We start from the raw sequence: 21,443 nt of genomic DNA, 5'->3' as shown, positions 1-21,443 counted from the left end.
GCGCTCATAATTTTCATTGCTTTCACAGTGTTTTTTTTTTTGGAGTATGGATCCCAAACTACTTGAAAATCATAGAGTAGTGTTTATAGTGTTAATATCTGGCTGTGGTAATCATATTACGGGTTGTTGGGAAGTGTAAAGTGGAGACTTCGTTACCCAACTTCAGAGGTCTCCACAAGTCCTACGGTAACTGACGTAGGCTCAACAAACATTCCAGGAGAAAGCTGAAGGTATGTGCCATAAGCATATATAATTTTAATATTCTAGGACTAATAACTGATTTTTGGCAAATATTTTTTGAGAGTCTGTCGGAGCCCGAATAACCCCACGGCACACGCAAAACATCGGTAAACATGCCCGCGGTGGAGGGGTTAAAAAATGAAACAAATGAAAATGAAACGATAATGTTGAATGGTTATTGGATTCTGCCAGGACTGACGACTCTGGTCTAGATTGCGAGCTGTTTGCAGAATCATTTAATCTCACCCAGCTGATAAAGCAACCAACCAGAATACCTGATAATCCTGACCATAATGCCCATCTCTTGGATTTATTCTCGACAAATAATCCAGATCAATACAGAATAGAGGTACTGTCACCACTTGGATCCTTTGACCACAATCTCATCAAAGCCTCATTAGTTAACCCCCCCACACCTTCCCATTCTGAACCTGTCAGGGTGACCCAATGGCACTTTGATAGGACAAACTGGGATGGATTTAGAAATTATCTTGCTGACATTCCATGGCAGTCTTTCTTCTCTAGTGATCCCAATTCCACCCAGTCCCACATTTGCGACTTAATACTAGCTGGTATGGATTTATTCATACCAAGTCAACAGCTCACATTAGATCGAACTCTCCAAAATAGTTTGATGGGAACTGTGCCAGAGCAACATCCCAAAAGTCATTAGCATATAACTCGTACTTAAGATAAAAAACATCTGAATCACTCTCTCAATTTATAATTGCTAGAAATCACGCAAAGGCTGTATTAAATCTAGGTAAATCAAACTTTCTTCAAAAGCAAGCATCAGAACTACTTAACAGCCCAAGTGACAATAGAATATTCTGATCAGCTCGTAATTCTTTCAATAATAACTTTAACAAGTCATCTTCCATTCCCCCACTAAAATCTTCAGATGGCAACAATACAAATGACCCCGCATGGGAAAGCAGATATTTTTGCCAGTACATTTGCCAGAAACTCTACCATAGACGATACCAGCCAGAATGTCCCAGTACTAGAACTTGACTCTCCCGAAATTGCCCCACGTAAAATACAGACAAGATAAGTAAAATCCATCCTAGACAATTTACCTACCAACAAAGCTCCAGGCCCAGATGGAATTCCGCCAATTGTTTTGAAAAAGTGTTCCCCTGAACTTGCCTCTGTTCTTGCTAAATTATTCAGACTATGCACACGTACTTCTTTATTCTCAAATTCATGGAAAGAAGCCAATATCCACCCAATTCCAAAGAAAGGAAGTTCCTCTGATCCCTCTGATTACAGACCAATAGCTGTCACACCTTCTCTTGGTAAGGTATTTGAAACTTTAATTAATAAGCACATTGTTAAACATCTTGAATCCAACAACTTAATTAGTAATAGACAATATGGTTTTTGCCACGAAAGATCCACCAATGACATACTCAATCTCCTAACTCATACCATCCATCAGTCACTTGATCTACAGTGCTCGTTAGAAGTATTCAGCGTTGTCCGCCGGGCGCGCAATACTTATGGCCCAAAAAGAATCACCCATTTTTGGGGGTAAGAATTGAGCCATAAGTTTGAGCTCCGAGCATGACGTCACGGTAGCCTGAGGCCTTCTGACGCGCTGGTTGGTTCCCGCCTCAGTCGCCCACGGGCTGCCTGAGAGAGAGGAACTCCGCCGAGTGTCCCTCTCAAATTGCGCCATTTTTTACCGAGTGTCCCGCAGTGTTTTGGCCTTCAAAACTTTGTTATGGCACCTACCCGTGAACTATCGAGTGAAATCATATCCCAGATCATTGCTCTAAAGGAGGCAGGCCACCAGACAAAGGAAATTAGTGAATTGGTTGGTGTGGCACGATCGACAGTGCGTCGTTGGTGTGCGCGGTTTCGGGAGGAAAACAGTGGTGAAGTTCCCACAAAGAAACCGAGGTCTGGTAGGCCTAGGAAAACTTCCCCAAGGTCTGTTAATGTTTTAAAACGTGCAGTGGAGTTTAATCCTTGTGTGAGTGCAAGGAAAATTAAGGAAAGCAACCCGGAAGTGTTTGGTGAGGTGTCAGTGAGAACAGTGTCTCGTAGGGTGCATGAGCTTGGTTACACAAGTCACAGGCCTGTGAAAAGGCCTCTTCTCTCTAGCAGCCAGAGAATTCGTAGGCTTGCCTTTGCTAATAAATATCTAAATTGGGGTGAGGAGCAATGGTTGTCAGTGTTGTGGTCTGATGAGGCAACGTTTAGTGTTACCTGTAACAGAGAAGCATGCAAAGGTAGTGACCCACTTGACCCACGGTATGTAGAAAGCACAGTTAAACATCCTGATTCACTCATGGTATGGGGTTGTTTTTCAGGGAAGGGTTTGGGGAAGCTTGTTGTACTTCCCAAGAACCTCAGAGTGAATCAGGATGTTTACCTGGAGCTTCTGTGTGATCATTTACCAGACTCCTTCGAGCTAACAGGTGCACGAGTGTTTCAGCAGGACGGTGCACCTGCTCACAAGGCCAAATCAGTCACCAATTGGCTTCGTGACTGCGAGGTATCATTCATGACAGACTGGCCAGGAAATAGCCCAGACCTCAACCCGATTGAAAACCTCTGGTACCTCGTAAAGAAGAGTCTCCAAGGGAAGGACGTGAGCTCTCTGCCTAAGCTGGAAGCCGCCATTCGTGACTCCTGGGACAAAATACCCCTCCAGCACCTCAGGAGCCTCGCCCTTTCACTTCCAAGACGTCTCAGGTCCGTGAAGAAACGTAAAGGCTACCCTACGAAGCACTAAAGGTAAATAAAATGCATTATTTATATGTTTTTTCAATGTTGAAAGGTTTGTTTCTCAGGAGGGACGCAGGGCGCCCCATACTTCTGACGAGCACTGTACATGGAGAAACTCATGCAGTAGCTCTTCATATTTCTAAAGCTTTCGACAGAGTATGGCACCGTTCCCTGCTATCCAAACTCCCTTGCTGTGGACTGACGTCTTTTGTTCCTTTAACCCGCGGCGTCCCGGGGACGTACTTCCACGTCCTCATGTTTTGTCACAGCTAATCCCGGGGACGTACTTCAACGTCCTGCAATTGCAAGGTTCATAATTTCCACAATTTTCAAAATTCGCGCGAGATTTTCGTTTCGCCCGGGTACCCAAGCCTCCCCTACCTGCCGCCAGGCGGGCAGCGTCCTAGACCCCGCGTGACCCGCACTCGCCCTTGTCTCGGTCACTCACCTGCTAGCAGTGACCCAGGTCAGACATGGCGCGGAAAGGTCTCTCAGACGAGGAAATCGCATCTGTCCTGGAAGCCTTCACTGGAGACAGTGATTCTCCACTCGATGATGATGTGGTGGATCGCGATTACGTCCAGCCAGAGGAAGAAATAAGTAGCAGTGATGAGGAGGTCCCATCGCCCCGAAAAACGCGGTATGTGACATACCGTAAGGCAAGGGAAGGCCAGCCTGCTTCCCAACCACGTGCACAGCTATCTCTCCATCCTGAATCTGATAAGGACGAGGATGAGGACGATGAGGATGACGGAGGCCTAGGACGTGATATCGCTGCGTGGTTGGGAAAAGAGAAAATATCACCACGAGGATCAGAAGGTGGGGCGAGACGACACATAAGGTATGGTGAAAGTACTTTGTCTGGAGAAGTGGCAAGTGGTGTGGTGGGATTGCTGGGAGAAAGGGAAAGTGTTGTGGCGGCAGCGCGGGGTGAAAGTGAGAGTGGTGTGGGGGTAGTGCGAGGTGAAGGGGCAAGTGGTGTGAGGGAGGCAGCACGAGCACGTGGTGCTCGTAGGCCTAGGGGAGAGGAGGTTGAGTCACTCCCCAGCACTTCTTTTGCCCCTGAATATTCCCAAACTTCCTCCCCACAGCCCCAGGATGTGGGGAAAGGAAAGAAAGGGAAGGGAAAGGGTAAAGGAAAAGGGAGAGGGAAGAGAAGTGCGAGTGATGAGAGGCGCCGCTCTCCACCTCCCCAACCTCCCCCACCACCCTCACCTCCCCACCCTGACGAAGGGGACGATGGTGACGTGGCTGGAGACGGTGGTGTCACGTGGAACTGGGAAGATGGGAGTAATTTTACTCCCATCATTCACCCTTTCACTGAGGAGTGGCGGTCAGGTTGCACGGCTCCAGGTGTAAATGCAGGTTCGTCACGGTTGGATTTTTTCAACTTGTTCTTTGGTGAGGCGTTTGTTGGGCGCATAGTTGAACAAACTAATATTTTTCACAATCACAGCGCCGTGAAAGTGAACGTTTGGGAACCACGAGCAGGCATTCCGAACAGTATGACTATCCCGTGACTATTTCAGAGATGTTCCTATTTTTGGCCCTGGTTATCTTGATGGGTGTGGTAAGGAAAAACCAAATTCCTGCCTACTGGACAACTGACCCAATCATCCTCACACCTTTCTTTGGAAAGGTGATGGGTCGTAACTGATTTCAGTATATTCTCGGCCGCCTCCACTTTTTTGATGCAGATGATCCAGCCAATGCAAATAACACCGATAAAATGAGGAGAATTAGGCTGGTATTTGATCATTTACGGGAAATGTTCCGCTCCTCATTTTATCCCTACAGAGACCTCGTCATAGACGAGAGTCTTGTGTTGTGGAGAGGCAATATTTCCTTTAGGCAGTACATACCCAGCAAGAGACACCATTTCGGGTTCAAGATCTTTGTTATGTGTGACTGTAAGACTGGTTATGTGCAAGACATAGTCTTGTACACGGGCGCACAGACAGATATAATAGAAGATCGGAGTATAGGACTCTCTGGGGCCGTGGTGAAGACAATGATAGAAGAGTACCTTCATCATGGTCATGTGTTGTACCTGGACAACGGGTACACTAGCCCTCTTCTCGCTAGGTTCCTCCACCAACACGACACCGGAGTCTGTGGTACAGTCAAGAGAAACCGTCGCCATATGGTCAAGATAGGGAGGAAACTTGACAAGAACGAGGTGGTTTTCTTCCAGGCCAATAACATCCTTGCAACCCTGTGGAACCACAACAGGGAAGTTTGCCTCCTATCAACTGTTCACAGCCCCCTGATGCACCGCACAGACTCCGTGGATCACCGTAGCGAGAGGAGGCGCAACCTATGGAAACCAGAGTCTGTACTTGCCTATAATCTGAACATGAGGCAAGTTGATCAGTCAGACTCGATGATTTCAAGTGCTGACTGTGCCAGGACCACGATGAAGTGGTACAAGAAACTCCTTTTCCACTTGCTCGACATCATGGTCCTGAACGCCCACTACCTTCACGCAATGACCACCGGAGTATCCGAGACCTTTGAGGGGTTTGTGAGGGAGCTGGCACGTGAAATAATCACCAAGCATGCCCAGGACAGACCCACACACCGCACCCGCACCCCCCGGGCTGCTCAGACTCCCCTACGTCTTGCAGGACGCCACTATCCCAGCGCAATCCCTTCCGAACCAAACCGTCGTAAACCCCAGCGTCGCTGCCATGTATGTAGGCACTCGACAGTCAGACCATCCACTCAGAGAAAAGACACAAGATACGAGTGTGTCCGAGTGCAATGTTGCGTTGTGCCTTCAGCCTTGTTTCAAGGAGTATCATAATTTCCTACACTACTGAAACTGTGTGGGAAGGCGAAATGACGCTCATGATAATGGTAAGGCCAGTCAGTAGGTGCTAAGTCAAATATAAAGTTGCAACGGGTGTTATTTTTTCAGAAAAGTAATGTATAAGATTAGAATTAGTGTAAGTGGAAAGAATTGTTATCAAAACTACACCCACTGTGTAAATCTGGTCAGTAAATATGTGATAGCAAGGAAATAAAGTGGAAACGGGTGTAATGTTAGCATGAATAAAACGTATAAGTTGAACATTAGTGTAAGTTGTCATAATTGATGTCACGAGTACACCCACATTCTGGTCAGTAAGTATGTGATAGGAATTATATACAGTGGAAGATGTTGTAATGTTAGTTGTAAGGTATTTTATAAGTTGAATACTAGTGTAAGATGAAACAAATGATATCGCGATAACACTCCCTGTGTAAGTACGCGCAAATATGACACTCAGTTCCATCGTAAGTTCAGAAATGATGTGATATCAAATATCAAGTGTTAACATGTGCAATGTTAGTGGAGAATTATTATATAAGTACAAAAATAGGTTGTAAGTTGAAATAGTTGTCATAGTGACTTCACCGTGTGTGTTATTATGCGCTATTATTACGCTATATATTTACGTAAGGCCTGAAATAATCTCAAAACAGTTCTATAAAGTTGAAAAGTGTATAATAATATTAGAAAAGTATTATGTAAGTAGAAAAAGCACAATACGAGTTGAAACAACAGTCACAGCGAGTTCACTCACTACGTAAATAAGCACTAACATTACGCTAAATGTTATCAAAAGGCCTGTGAATACGTAAAAACAGTTCAATAAAATGTAAAATGGTATAATGTTATTGTAGAAGCATTATGTAAGTAAAAAAAATTATATGTATCATGATTTTAGAATGTTAGCGATTCATTGTGACCAAGTTGGCCGATTTTGCTCGTTTCGCTCGATGGTACAATGCTTCTTTCTGCTCTATTTTTGTATAAAATCCAATATACTCTTTTATCACATGTTTTTATGTTTGTAATAAATTCATTTCTAGTTACTTTCATTGGTTTCCCAGACTTATAATACCATAGAAAACGTTTGCGGCTCAGACCGCCTAGGGAGAACATGGGGCCAGGTGGGACCAAGGCATACCTGGTTAAGCTAATTAGGGACCCCGGGGACCAATTTCTTTGCCACCGACCATTGTTTCTGACCAAAAGCGAAAGTTTTAGCAAAAAAAAAAAAGGTCGAAAAATGGTCAGGATTGGGGGGTACCAGTGGTCGAAAAGTGGTCGGGACGGGGCGGGTTAATTTCTTCATATCTTAGTGACAGGAAAAAAGAGTAAAGTAGATGATGTATATGCCAATTTCCACTCAGTTAACGCCGGTGTGCCGCAGGGATCAGTTCTGGCACCAACCCTATTTCTGGTTCATATTAATGATGTCTTATCCGTCACCCACAATCCCATCCATTCATATGCAGATGACTTAACACTACATAGTTCATTCACAGTCAGACACCCATTTAAAAAGTCTAATATCTCTACCTCTCAACTCAGTACAGCCATCTCCATATATTAAGACCTATCTACAGTCTGTGAATGGGGACAAAACAACCTTGTCACTTTTAATGCTAGTAAAACTAAGTATTTACAATTTACCAATAGACAGATATTGCCAGATTCGTACATTACCTTCAGGGCCACAAATATTCCCATCTCCAAAAGTATTGAAATTCTTGGCGTCTCACTAACAATACCCTCAGCTGGACCTCTCATGTTAGATCACGTGCTAAAACTGCCTCAAAGAAACAGATTATTGTACAGAGTCCGTAACTTCTTTGCTGATGATCAGTTGGCTATAATTTATAAGAGTCATGTGCGCTCTCAGCTTCAGTATTGCTCACCCTTGTGGAATGGATGTGGAGAGGTTGCATTAAAACAACTAGATAAAATTCAGAACAAAACTGTTAGAATTATTAACAACCCTGCCATTACAAATAAACTACCTCCCCTGCAAGTAAGAAGGAATGTTGCCTTGCTTGCATTATTTTGCAGATATTTTTTTGGCAAATGCTCAGACGAAGTTGCATCCATGGTGCCACCTCTCCATGCCTTCCCTCGTGCTGCTCGGGCATCTGGTAGTGCTCATGACTGGAATGTCACTCAGGCATGTTGCAGAACTTCTGCCTATCAGAATTCTTTCATTCCCCGAACTGCATCTCTCTGGAACTCACTTCCCCAGAGTTGTTTCCCTCCAAATTTCAGCCCACAGCTGTTCAAGTCTAACTGTTACAGATATTTTATGAACAGAGGACACCAGGAATCTGGTGTATAGATTATTTTTTTATTATTCATTTGTTTTTCCTTCCTCCGTTCTGTTATTAAAAAAAAGAAAAAAAAAAAGTTGATCACATGCTACTTAGCCTGCCAACTACAGCCTAAGTCACAGCCTGGCCCTTCCCACGCAGATGACAACGACAGCGACGCAGTTTCTGGTATCATTGCAGCTGATTTTGAGGGCTTCCTCAGTAAGGTTGCTGAAGATGAAGCATTAACAGCAGCAGCATGAGGCACCATAGGCTTGTGTGCCGAAACCGCTACCTGTCTCTCATCGACGTAAACATTGTCATCAGTAGGATTAAGGAATGCTTCTCAGCATTGTTTATTATCATATTAGGATATGTAATGTCTTTTGATATTGTTTATTATCATTATTAGATATGCAATACATACTTCTGAGACAGGATGTTAGTGTTTAAGTGGTGTTAAGTAGGGTTCTGGTAATGTTGTACTAGGCTACCCGACACCAGGGCAGAATCAAATTTATTTTTCCCCATAAGGTGTGTTTTTTGTAACTTACATTTTTCCAACTCACTGCATGAGTTCAGAAGGAAATAACCATGAGTTAGGCGAATGCGGTGTGTGTGTGTGTGTATATATATATACAATAATCACTCTAATATCCGGACGCCCAATAACCGAACATCCCCACTACCCGGACATAATCGTCCTGGGATCCAACATTCCCAAAATGGTCTGAAAACCCCAAAAAATAAAAAAAATAAACGATTTTTTCGCGTCCGTAATTTGAACTTAACGCGCGCGCCGCGGGAGAGCATTGTTTTGGCGCGTCATTCCTCCGACATCCGATAGAGTGCCCCTGCATCCTCCCCACTTTCCGCCTGTCTCTTGCCGCTAGTTGTCGCTCGTCGTAATGGCTGCCCACGTGATGGCTTTTGTGGTGGTGTCCTACCTGCTGCAGGGCCTCCTACTGCTCTCGGGCCTCCTCTTAGTGTGTGTGATGATGATCCCGCCACCTGAGAAAAGGAAGAGAGTGGTGTTGACTCTGGAGAAGAAACGTGAGATATTGGAGAAAGTAGATGCGGGGTGGTCTTCTTCCCGCATTCTCCGCGAGTTTAACCTGGCCCAGTCTACTTTGTTCGATATCAAGAGGTCCCGAGACAAACTCATGCAGTACACGGCTGACTTCTCGTCGAGAAGCAAACGCAACATGGAAAGGAAGGTTATGTTTACCCCCAAGTTTTGCAGAAATCGACTGATCCACGTTGATTTGGTATCGACAACAACGTGCTGCTGGTGTGATGGTACGTGGAACAGAGCTGAAGGCTGCTGCTGAGAAGTTCGCCAGGCTTCACGACGCTCCAGACTTCAAGGCATCCGAGGGTTGGCTGTTCGCGTTCAAGTTGCGGCATGGCCTTACCAACCGTAAAGCACATGGCGAAGCATTGGACGCTAACGAGGATGGAGTTGACGAGTTTCGGCACAAGGTGAAGGGCTTGATCGACAGGGAGGGCCTAACTCTCGGTGAAGTCTACAACGCTAACGAAACTGGCCTATTCTATCGCTCGCTGCCAATGAACACTCTAGCTTGCATGTACCTGGCCGCAAGCTTTCCAAGGAACGGATATCTGCTTTGTGTTGTGCCAGTGCTAACGGCATGCACCGACTTAAGCCCATTGTTGTTGGCCGCGCAAAGCATCCTCGGTGCCTTCGTGGGGTGATGGATGTCCTTCCTGTCGTCTGGTACCGTTCATTGAAGGCATGGTTCACAGCTGTGATCTTCAAAGACTGGTTTCACCGTCACTTCGTCAAGGAGGTCATCCATTACCAGACGAAGACACTGGGAATCCCGCGCGACCGGGTAAAGGCCCTCCTTCTTCTCGACAATGGACCTGCCCACCCGTGCGACAAGGACTTGGTTACTGAAAATGGCCGTATTAGGTGCATGTTTCTGCCACCTAATACGACTGCTCTCATGCAACCAATGGACCAAGGAGTGATCGTGGCAACAAAGTGCCTATACCGTCGGAAGTTCCTGGACGAGGTGATGGTTGTTCTCGAGGACGAGGACAAGCGCAGGGAGGGACGGGACACACAAGGCAAGCGGACTTTGGAAAACCTTCGCCGCTACAACATCAAGTCTGCGCTGCACAACTGGGCTTGTGCATGGAAGGAAGTCCCTGTGAAGACTCTGGAAAATGGTTGGTCTCGTCTGCTTCTCGGAACGGATGTGGAGTACGATTTTCTAGGCTTTGACATGGATGACTTCCATGCCTGGCTACGTACGCACGGCAACGATGTAGATGTGGATGATGTTCGTGAGTGGTTGGATGACGACGAGGGCGATCCTGGGTATCAGACGTTGTCTGATATCGAGATCGCGTCTTCGGTTGCAGGTGTCAGTACCGAACTTGAAGATTCCGACGCTGAAGGCGACGATGATGCGGACTCCTCTCAGCAGGACACTACTCCAGCCATCCCCAAGCTGAGTGCACTCAGGAACATCTAGAGTTCGTCCTAGACTACCTGGAACACCTGGACTGCGACAGGGAGATGGGGCCCTTGGGACTCGTGGAGGAAGAGCGTGCTTTCAGGCAGCGCATCATCAATTGTCAGAATCGTCGGTCATTGCGTCAATCAACCATTGACAGTTTTTTCAGGCCCGTGACCCCCGCTGTGCCCAGCCCTGGCTCCACTCCGTTGCCTCCCCAAGACAGGCCCTCATGCTCCGAGCCACAGCCCAGCACATCAGCCACGGTGAAGTCACCGCTCGACGTGAGTTTGCGGCCGTCTTCAGAGTCGTCAACAGTGGGTACACCATCACCACGACCCAGCGATGCACCTCTAGGTCGCCTGCCAGTGATACTCTCGGATTCTGACAGTGAATAAACAGCAAGAACTTCTCCACTAGACCACACGGGAATTTTGAGTGTCGTGCAGTGAAAAAAATAGTGTGTTGTGTTAAGGATTTAAAGTTGTGAGAGAAAAGACTCCATAGAAACAAAATTTAACGTAAATAGGCTTGTTTGTTTTGGCTTTGGAAAATTATAAGAATGGGAAAAGTTAAAGTGCAACACTTAGTAAGTTACAATGGAGCATTATTTAGACAAAAGTGCACACTGTGAAGAGAACGGACTTCTGTGTGTTATTGACTAAGTTCAGTGCAAGACTTCAGGAACAGTGTACTGCAAGTGCTTCAGGAAATCGTTCTTACTGTCAGAGTCCGAGAGGAGGCGGTTATTCATTGAGGTGGCCAGGGACTTGCTGTAAGTAGCCAGAATGTTTTCTACTGTACTTTTTTCCATACTATACTTACCTCATTTCACTCTTTAATGTCCTTTATTGTTGTGAATAGGGTGTTAGTAGCTATGCATGTGCAGTAGGAATGTGTTTTTCTGAGTTAGGCTAGGTTAGGGTCCATAAGTACCAGAATGTTTATTAATGTATGAACATACTTCTAAACCCTCATTTTATGTTTCTTTTGCATTTATTTCAGTCATTTATGTGCCTTATTGGTGTGATTTGGGTCTTAAATAAGTGCTATGCATGTCCAGAGGGAGTTGTATAGGTGTTTCTCTGATTTAGGGTTCATAAGTACAAGTCCATAAGCTGTGGCCCAATATCCGGACAAAACCAATAACCGCACCTACCTATGGCTCTATTACATCGGATATTGGGGTGATTACTGTATATACATTAATTTTATTATGTACAGTAAGGCCTTGCAACTAACGATCTTAAGAGACTGATGAAACCTCGCTAGTCGTGAAACCGCTAGTTTGGAGGCAAACTTTATATAGCGAAAATAATATATAGACTCGAACATTTAGAAAGTTTGACTATTTTTCCATTTCTGTCAACTTTTATCCACTGAATAGTCACATTTTTATATACTTATTATAATTAACAGGATAAAGCAACAAAAAGTCAGCAGTAAATGCTCAGAATGCAGTTTACTGAAAGAAAGAGTTGGGAGTTGGGAGTGCGCATGCTTACTGGGAGTAAGCGCCACCACCACCATCGCCACCCTCCTCTCCACCACTGCCACCTTCTCGAGTACCAGCCTTTCTCCGTATCCCTTGTAGTATCTCATCATCACTTTCAAACCCTTCATAGTCGTTAGGTTCAATGGGCTGAGTGAGGCAACATCATCTGGTTCTTCATCTTCGTCAATTGCGTTGACAGTTTGTCTCACAGCTTCACGTTCCTCATTTTCTCCATGAAAATACCAAGTGATGAGTGCCTGTTGACTGGCTTGTATCTCTGCGTCGTATTTTTCATCAATGACCCGGGATAACTTTTCATGGTGAGTGAGGGCTTCTTGGCGAGTGTCACCTTGAAGTTTTCAATCTGTTCCTGGAGATCAGCCAACGTTGTCAAGACATCCGAAAGCTGCTTGATGGAAGGTTCTGTTTCTGTGAGTGTCTCAATCAGTGGTTCTTCTTCTTCCCTATCCTTTTCGTCCTCTATCATCTCTTCAATGCTTCGGTCTCGATCCTGAGTGCCAAAGAATGCTCTAATATCTGTCTCAGACACAGAGGACATACTAGGCACCGCTCTTGCAGCCTCCACCGTTTCCTTTATTATGTCTTCTGCTGTTTGCCTGCTGTCTTCTTGAATTTTCAGGTGGGGCATTAAAGGAGCCCACACATGCTTGATGGTGGGAAGTGTGATCTTGTTCCAGGCAATACAGAAGAGATCAAATGCCTGCTTGATTTTAAAATTTCTCCAGAATGCTGTCACTGCTGCTGGCTGGTCTGACTCGGCTGACTGGGCTGTCTGGGCAGACTCGGCTGACTGGTCTGGCACCTCCTCATCACCTGAATTTTCCATTCCTTGTGATTCTTCTTGGTTGTTTGTTTCTCGCCGCATCTTGTTGTGTAGCATGGTGGTAAAATATAACTTTGTGTTAGCTATTATTTCCTGATCTATTGGCCAGAGTTTGGAGGTGGTGTTCGGTGGCAAAAAAAATCACAAGCACATCAGGATGATGTCCGACCAGGAATTTTGCATGTCCTGGAGCACTGTCCAGAAAGAGGACCACTTTAAATGCCATGTTTTTCAGCAACAGTAACTCTACATTTGAGGCACAAAAACGTCATCAAACCATTTCAGAGACAAAGCCATAGTCATGTATCCGGACAAGCTGCTGTACCAGACACAGTTCGGTAGATCTGACATGTCACAACTGGGGTATGAATGTGGCTTGGCATATTTATGAATGATCACTGGCTTCATTTTAAAATCATCTGCAGCGTTACATGTTAACAAGGCACTGGAACGGTTCTTTTTGAGCTTACCACCAGGGGCTTGATTTAATTTTTTGGGGGATGTAAGTTGCTTTTGGTGATATTTTCCACAAGACACCAGTTTCGTCACAATTAAAAACCTGGTCCAAATTGTATCCACCCTCGTCTATGATCTGCTTAGCCATCTTTGGAAAGTCTGTTGCAGCACTGTTATTGGCAGAAGTAATTTCACCCTGGTAGAGAGCATACTTTATATCACGTTTTTTAAATCGGTGCAGTCACCCTCGTGAAGTGGTAAAAGGTTCTGGGTTTGCAACATTTTGGTGTCTGAACACTGCCTCAGAGAACATCTTTGTTTGCTCCCTGATCTGTGGGCCATCAACACTCACACTGTTTTTCAGTCTTCTTGTGATCCATCTCATTAAGTACTGCTCTGTCCTTACCAGTAATTGACTTTTTTCTGTTGTGTCTATTGCGACCCTGTGAAAACTATCACTGGCACATGTGAAGTATCTGTCTGCTACTTTCAAACTTTCCTTTACCTTGTCCTTGTTTCTTCTTATGTTACGCACACTCGATTCCGGAACATTCAACTGCCTCGCAATTTCACAGGTTTTCAAGCCATCTTCTATGAGTTTAATGATTTTCTTCTTGTGTTCAACACTGTACTTTTTCTGAGCTATGTTTTTTCTGTAGTCACGCTGCTTCTTCACAGACATCTTTCCACCACCACTATTTGAAGCTCTTGGCCTATCAGGTGGCACACCATTTCTACCACCATCCACAGAAGCCATGAGGCTAGTGAAACAATGAACAATGGAGGTAGCCAAGTATAAAAAAAGGGCAAGGTTGCACTAGCATAGCGATGGGCAGGACAATAGTGAATCGAAACATGCCATACGACTCGCTCGCTATAGTAGGACGCGCCTCCGTTTGCGGCTGTGGTGTGGCCCGCACCTGTGTACAATGGTGCCACGTTTCCCCAACTTGCGATGTGAAACGGAAGCTATCTATGTACAAGGCAACACAAATACGATAAGTTCAGATGAATAAAACTTACACTTGTGTATTTTGATGGATGAATCAACAGTAATCTTATTATGCCTAAAATATTTATACAGTAACACAGAAACATGGCATACATATTGTACAGTGTTGCTAAAAGAAATTGTAGTCACTTTTAATGTTTTTTAGCATAGTTTTAGGGTGGGTAATAATATTACAGTTATGCATATAAGAGAATGAGCCTGAAAAAAGAAGAAATATGCCGATATCTAAAGTAAAAGAAATAATTCATATAATTCTTGTGAGTGGCAGCACTGACACACCCAGCTGGCCTAAGGTAAAGTACGTACCTCCGTAGACACAAGGATAGCTTGTACAGGTGTTGCTATTATAGGGAAAAATGCTCACATTTACCGGCTTTTACCGTAATTTTAAGGACGAGGAATAATCACATTTATAATCATAAGCTAATATGTAGGACAAAATAGTAGGCATATGCCAATACTGAAGTAAAAAAAAAAAAAAAAAACATTATTCACTCGCGAGCGGCAACACTTCCACACCCAGTCGGTGGCCTTGACCTCAGGGGTGGTGTGGAGAGAGAGATGGAGGATGGGGAAAGAGAATGAATGAATGAAAATCAATCATGGTACTGCAATAACGGGTCATCTTTCGCCGTATACAAAAAATGATAAATATCACTAAATATAACAAAACCAAAATAACAAATGAAAGCACAATTATAAACAACTTATAAAAGAATCAAAAGTACTCAGGGTGGCTCACATCTCCTGCCAGGAGAGAGAGAGAGAGAGAGAGAGAGAGAGATAACGGTATAGAAAACGTGGCAACACTGTACACAGTTGCGGGCCACACCACAGCCGCAAACGTAGACGAGTCCTACTATAGGTGCGGCTCACTCGCTAGACGAGACTCGCTCGCTAGGGAAACGAGATGAAATATGCCTCGCAGCTCACTTGCTAGACAACGATTGCCACAGAGTCACTAGTTTCGAGGGTTTTGTCACTAGTTATGAAGCTGAAGACAGTTTCTATCCTATCGCTAGACCTGAAATCGCTAGTCAAAAAACGTTAGTTGCGGGGCCCTACTGTATGCATATACAGTACACTTATCTGTCTGCTATATGCACTATGTTAGTAACAGTGATGTTCATATTCTGACATTCATGAATGCATAAAATACTAAGGAAAAAACTTACACGAACAGTTAGAGTCTATAACGCAGGGGCGGGGAACGTCTGGCCTCCAGGCCGTATAAGACCCACAAGACCATTTGATCAGGCCCGGGAGGCAATTCATAAATTCAGTTTCATGAACGAATATATATATATATACAGTATATATATATATATATATATATATATATATATATATATAAGTAATCACTCCAATATCCGACGTAATAGAGCCATAGGTAGGTGCGGTTATTGGTTTTGTCCAGATATTGGGCCACAGCTTATGGACTTGTACTTATGGACCCAAACTCAGAGAAACACCTATACAACTCCCTCTGGACATGCATAGCACCTATTTAAGACCCAAATCACACCAATAAGGCACATAAATGACTGAAATAAATGCAAAAGAAACATAAAATGAGGGTTTAGAAGTATGTTCATACATTAATAAACATTCTGGTACTTATGGACCCTAACCGAACCTAACCTAACCGAACCTAACTCAGAAAAACACATTCCTACTGCACATGCATGAGGCTACAAACACCCGTATTCATACCAAGTATAGTATGGGAAAAAATAAAGAGTGAAATGAGGTAAGTATAGTATGGAAAAAAGTACAGTATGAAACATTCTGGCTACTTACAGCAAGTCCCTGGCCACCTCGATGTATAACCGCCTCCTCTCGGACTCTGACGGTAAGAACGATTTCCTGAACCACTTGCAGTACACTGCTCCTGAAGTCTTGCACTGAACTTAGTCAATAACACACAGAAGTCCGTTCTCTTCACAGTGTGCACTTTCGTCTAAATAATGCTCCATTGTAACTTACTAAGTGTTGCACTTTAACTTTTCCCATTCTTATAATTTTCCAAAGCCAAAACAAACAAGACTGTTTGCGTTAAATTTTGTTTCTATAGAGTCTTTTCTCTCACAACTTTAAATCCTTAACACAACACACTTTTTTTTTCACTGCACGACACTCAAAATTCCTGTGTGGTCAAGTGGAGAAGTTCTTGCTGTTTATTCACTGTCAGAGTCCGAGAGTATCACTGGCAGGCGACCTAGGGGTGCATCGCTGGGTCGTGGTGATGGCTTACCCACTGCAGACGACTCTGAAGACAGCCGCAAACTCACGTCGAGCGGTGACTCCACCGTGGCTGATGTGCTGGGCTGTGGCTCGGAGCATGAGGGCTTGTCTTGGGGAGGCAACGGAGTGGAGCCAGGGCTGGGCACAGCGGGGGTCACGGGCCTGAAAAAACTGTCAATGGTTGATTGACGCAATGACTGACGATTCTGACGATTGATGATGCGCTGCCTGAAAGCACGCTCTTCCTCCACGAGTCCCAAGGGCCCCATCTCCCTGTCGCAGTCCAGGTGTTCCAGGTAGTCTAGGACGAACTCTAGATGTTTCCGGAGTGCACTCAGCTTGGGGATGGCTGGAGTAGTGTCCTGCTGAGAGGAGTCTGCATCATCGTCGCCTTCAGTGTCGGAATCTTCAAGTTCGGTACTGACACCTTCAACCGAAGATGCAATCTCGATATCAGACAACGTCTGATACCCAGGATCACCCTCGTCGTCATCCAACCACTCGCGAACATCGTCCACATCTACATCGTTGCCGTGCGTACGTAGCCGTGCATGGAAGTCATCCACGTCAAAGCCTAGAAAATCGTACTCCACATCCGTTCCGAGAAGCAGACGAGACCAACCATTTTCCAGAGTCTTCACAGGGACTTCCTTCCATGCACAAGCCCAGTTGTACAGCGCAGACTTGATGTTGTAGCGGCGAAGGTTTTCCAAAGTCCACTTGCCTCGTGTGTCCCGTCCCTCCCTGCGCTCGTCCTCGTCCTCGAGAACAACCATCACCTCATCCAGGAATTTCTGACGGTATAGGCGCTTTGTTGCCACGATCACTCCTTGGTCCATTGGTTGCATGAGAGCAGTCGTATTAGGTGGCAGAAACATGCACCTAATACTGCCATTTTCAGCAACCAAGTCCTTGTCGCACGAGTAGGCAGGTCCATTGTCGAGAAGAAGGAGGGCCTTTACCTGGTCGCGCAGGATTCCCAGTGTTTTCGTCTGGTAATGGATGACCTCCTTGACGAAGTGACGGTGAAACCAGTCTTTGAAGATCACAGCTGTGAACCATGCCTTCAAAGAACGGTACCAGATGACAGGAAGGACATCCATCACCCCATGAAGGCACCGAGGCTGCTTTGCGCGGCCAACAACAACGGGCTTAAGTCGGTGCATGCCGTTAGCACTGGCACAACACAAAGCAGATATCCGTTCCTTGGAAAGCTTGCGGCCAGGTACACGCTTCTCCGTCTCCTCGGCTAGAGTGTTCGTTGGAAGCGAGCGATAGAATAGACCAGTTTCGTTAGCGTTGTAGACTTGACCAAGAGTTAGGCCCTCCCTGTCGATCAAGCCCTTCACCTTGTGCCGAAACTCGTCAACTCCATCCTCGTTAGCTTCCAGTGCTTCGCCATGTGCTTTATGGTTGGTAAGGCCATGCCGCAACTTGAACGCGAAGAGCCAACCCTCGGATGCCTTGAAGTCTGGGGCGTCGTGAAGCCTGGCGAACTTCTCAGCAGCAGCCTTCAGCTCCGTTCCATGTACCATCACACCAGCAGCACGTTGTTGTCGATACCAAATCAACGTGGATCGGTCAGTTTCTGCAAACTTGGGGGTAAACATAACCTTCCTTTCCACGTTGCGTTTGCTTCTCGACGAGAAGTCAGTCATGTACTGCATGAGTTTGTCTCGGGACCTCTTGATATCGAACAAAGTAGACCAGGCCAGGTTAAACTTGCGGAGAATGCGGGAAGAAGACCACCCCGCATCTACTTTCTCCAACATCTCCCGTTTCTTCTCCAGAGTCAACACCACTCTCTTCCTTTAATTAGGTGGCGGGGCCATCATCACACACACTAAGAGGAGGCCCGAGAGCAGCAGGAGGCCCTGCAGCAGGTAGGGCACCACCACAAAAGCGATCACGTGGGCAGCCATTATGACGAGCGTGCACTCACGGCGCGAGACAGGCGGAAAGTGGGGATGATGCAGGGGCGCTCTATCGGACGTCGGAGGAATGACGCGCCAAAACAATGCTCTCCCGAGGCACACGTGGTAAGTTCAAATTACGGACGGGAAAAAATCGTTTTTTTTGGGGGGGGGAATGTTGGATCCCGGGACGATTATGTCTGGGTAGTGGGTATGTTCGGTTATTGGCCATCCGGATATTAGAGTGATTACTGTACTATTCAATGATTATATTTATACATACCAACCAGTGATATTTGTAGACCACTAGCTGAGGATCGGTATAACCCTTCCACTCACTCCAGTAAAATACACTTCCTGGAGATGCTCAGCAGATGGTAGGTGGAGGGGATGGTGGGGAAGCATTAGTGCTTCACCAGCCAGTATTTCTTCTTGCAGTGGTACAGGCTGTGGCAAGGTGCAGCGCATGAAGCCACATCACACGACTTATACTTGGTGTTTTTCCTTTTTCCAGAATTGAAGCTGACACACGGCATCTCATATATTTCTTCATGCTAAGTAGGGTATGCTTCAAATTCTTTAGACTTTTTTACAACAGAGGAAGGAAAAACAAATGAATAAAGAAAAATAATCCATACACCAGATTACTGGCATCCACTATTCATAAAATACCTGCAGCAGTTGGATTTGAACAGCTGTAGGTTCAAGTTTGGGTGGAAACAACTCCAGGAAAGCGAGTTCCAGAGAAATACAATTCGGTGAGTAAAAGAATTCTGATAGGCAGAAGTTCTGCAATATAGCTGTGTGACATACCAGTCATGAGCAATACCAGATGCTTGTGTAGCACGAGGGAAGGCATGGAGAGGTGGCACAATGGGTGTAACTTCATCTGAGCTTTTGGAATAAAAATATCTGTAAAATAATGCAAGAGAGGCAACATTCCTTCGTACTTGTAGGGGAGGTAATTTAATTATAATAGTAGGGTTATTAGTAATTCCAACAGCTTTGTTCTGAATTTTGTGTGGTTGTTTTAGTGCAGCCTCTACACATCCATTCCACATGGGTGAGCAGTATTCAAGCTGAGAGCGCACATGGCTCTTATAAAATATAGCTAACTACTCGTCAGTGAAGAAGTTATGGACTCTGTACAATAATACAAGTTTCTTTGAGGCGGTTTTAGCAAGTAATCTGACATGAGGGTCCAGCTGAGGGCATTGTTAAGTGAAACACTGAGGATTTCAGTGCATTTAGAGATGGGAATGTTAGTAGCACTGAAGGTAATATGCGAATCTGGCAATATCTGTGTTAGTAAATTGTATATATTTGGTTTTACTAGCTATGAGACAAGGTTGTTTTGTCCCCATTCATTGATCCTAGATAAATCTGTCTTGATTTATGGAGATGGCTGTACTGAGTTGAGAGAGATATTAGACTTTGTAAATGGGTGTTTGAGTGTGAATAAATTGTGAAGTGTTGAGTCATCTGCATATGAATGGATGGTATTGTGAGTGACAGATAAGAGATCATTGATATGAATTAGGAACAGGGTTGGCACCAGAACTGATCCTTGTGACACACAGGCGTTACTTGAGTGGAAATTGGAATGTACATCATCTACTTTATTTTTCTGTTGCTGAGATATGAAGAAAGCAGAGGAACAAGACATTAGTCCATAGCAAAGGAGTTTGGACAGCAGGGCATGGTGACACACACTGTCGAGAGCTTTAGAAATATCAAGGTCTACTGCGTGAGTTTCTCCATGTTGGTCAGTTGATTGATGGATGTTATGAGGCAGGTGAGTATGTCAATGGTGGCTCTTTTGTGGCAAAAACCATATTGTCTATCACTAATTTAGTTGTTGAATTCAAGGTTTAACTATGTGCTTATTAACTACAATTTCAAACACCGTACTTTACCAAGAGAAGATGTGACAGCTGTTAGTTTATGATCAGAGGGGTCAGAGGAACTTCCTTTCTTTGGAATTGGGTGGATAGTGTCTTCATTCCATGAAGTAGGGAATGAAGAAGTACGTATGCATTATTTAGCTAGAACAGAGGCAAGTTCTGGGGAATGCTTTTTCAAAACAATTGGAGGAATTCCATCTGTGCCTGGAGCTTTTTTGGTTGGTAAATTGTCTTAGATGGATTTTTACGTATCTAGTCTGTATTTTAAGTGGAACAATTTCGGGAGAGTCAAGTTCTAGTACTGGTACGTTCTGGCTGATTTCCTCTAAAGTAGAAATTTCTGGCAAATGTACTGACAAAGATGTTTGCTTTCCCAAGCGGGTCATTTGTAATGTTGCCATCTGAAGACTTTAGTGGGGGAATGGATGACGACTTGTTAATGTTATTATTGAAAAAATTGAGAGGGGACCAAAATATTCTATTGTCATTAGGATTAAGTAGTTTTGATGCTTGGTTTTGAAGAAAGTTTGATTTAGCGAGATTTGTTACAGCTTTTGCATGGTTTCTAGCAATTTTAAATTGACATAGTGATTCAGATGTTATTTATTTTAAGTAAGAGTTATATTCTAATGACTTTTAGGCTGTTGCTCTGGTACAGTTGCTATCAAACCATTTTGTAGAGTTCGATCTTTTAGTGAACTGTTGACTTGGTATGAGTAAATCCATGCCAGCTAGTATTAAGTCATTAATGTGGGACCGGGTAGAATTGACAACACTAGAGAAGATAGACTGCCATGGAATGTCAGCAAGATAATTTGTAAATCCATCCCAGTTTGCCCCTGTCAGAGTGCCATCGGGTCACTGTGACAGGTTCTAAACGGGGAAATTTGGGGGGGTTAACTAATGAGGTTTATCAGCAATACAAGGTCTTTTCCCAGGAGGATCACTAGGTGTTGTCTCAACCTCTTCTTCTGAATCAGATGATGAATCTTCATCTCGTA

This window comes from Coenobita brevimanus, chromosome 55 (genome assembly GCF_032717465.1).
Source record: "Coenobita brevimanus isolate Jiangsu-jjx chromosome 55, ASM3271746v2, whole genome shotgun sequence".
NCBI classification, from domain to species: domain Eukaryota; kingdom Metazoa; phylum Arthropoda; class Malacostraca; order Decapoda; family Coenobitidae; genus Coenobita; species Coenobita brevimanus.
The sequence above is the reverse complement of the archived record's forward strand: the minus strand, read 5'-3'. Positions refer to the sequence as shown.